Raw genomic sequence first — 1,721 nt, forward strand, 5'->3', positions numbered from 1 at the left:
ACGGTGATCCCCCAACATATAGCTTGCTATGGAAAGGAGTATAAATGATTGAATGAAGGCAGTAGGAAAGCAGAGATTCAGAAGCAAAGCATCTCCATACGCTTATCTGAAATTCTCACCAATGAATTACATAAGTATCTCTATCTTATTTTATATTTTATTTATATTTTAATTATCAAAACCTCATAACCATTTGAATCTGCCTGACTGAGATTTACAAGATGACCATAGCTTGCTTCAAGTCGACAATCTCCATGGGATCGACCCTTACTCACGTAAGGTTTATTACTTGGACGACCCAGTGCACTTGCTGGTTAGTTGTGTGGAGTTGTGAAAAAGAATTGAGATTAGGATCGTGCGTACCAAGTTTTTGGCGCCGTTGAGATCACAATTTCGTGCACCACCATGGTAAAAAACCATGACCATACCCTCTATGGTTATGGTTTTTGGCCGTGACGAAAAAAATCGTGGCCATAGACCATAAATGTTGTAGTGTTTGATGGCACAAAATTTATTAGGCTACAAGAACACTCTTTATAGATTAGACCGGGTTGACCATATTACAGATAGACTAGGAAAATTGATATAACATCTAACTTATGTCTTTAATGAGTGTAAAACTTGTATTATTTCTTTTTGCTTTAATTTTATATAAGTATGGCTTTTTTCTTATGGTACCCAGGTCCTACGAATGAGAAGAATTGGCCCAGCGAAGATATTAGGACACACCTCAGACGTGCTGGATTTGAGCGCATGGCCTATATGATTGAGTGAGCCATGATTGGGCATTGGTGTCTGCTTTGATTAGGGGTGGCAAATGGGACGAAAATGGCGAGCTGGGCTAGAAATTTGAGACTATTATAATAAAAAAGCTCACCTAATTAGCCCCGCTTAATCCATGGGCTTTGGCGGGTTTCGACAGGGTGGGACGGGCTTGCCCAGTGGGCCTACCATTCTATTTTTTTTTAAAGATTCTGATAAAAAAATTACCCAGACCCAATATAATAAACCCCACCCAACCTAACATAATATATTTTGGACAATATTTATTTTGCTTTGGACAATGTTGGTTTCATTATTTTGTTTCAAAAACTTGGTTGCTGATTATGTTTAGAATTATAAAGACTTTAATGTTTGTGAATTTAGAAATTATAATTTTTTATGTCTTTAGAAATTATAAGTTTATTGAAATGTTTGTGAAATTATATATATTTTTCAATATTTAATGGTTTAATAATTTTTTTCAAAAACAAAAAAAAGAGAGAATTGCCAGGTTTAGCCCGCCAATCCGCCGTTAGGTGAGACGGGGTAGAAATTCGGGGCAGCCTCACTTGGTAGGGGTGGGGCGGGCTAGCTCACTTTCCACCCCTAGCTTAGATCGAGAGATGGCACCCTGAGTCATGTACTTTTCACCTGCCCTATATGGAGATGACCATTACCCTGCAAGACGTAGCATACCAGCTAGGGCTTGATATTGATAGAGATCCTATGCACGACTGCTTAGGTGGATGGAATAGTTCTATGAGGGATATTCCATCAAGGACTTCCATCAATAGCTACTAGGAGCTGTACCCGAGCCAAAAGACAAACAGGCGCAAAATAAGTGGACTGTCAACCTATCATAGTTTCAAGATACTATATGTCGGGAATTGGAAGCAGAACCGACGGAGGAGCAACTGATGCAGTACACCAAAGGGTACATCATGCAGACCATAGAGGGA

This window comes from Arachis hypogaea, chromosome 20 (assembly GCF_003086295.3).
Source record: "Arachis hypogaea cultivar Tifrunner chromosome 20, arahy.Tifrunner.gnm2.J5K5, whole genome shotgun sequence".
Classification (NCBI taxonomy): domain Eukaryota; kingdom Viridiplantae; phylum Streptophyta; class Magnoliopsida; order Fabales; family Fabaceae; genus Arachis; species Arachis hypogaea.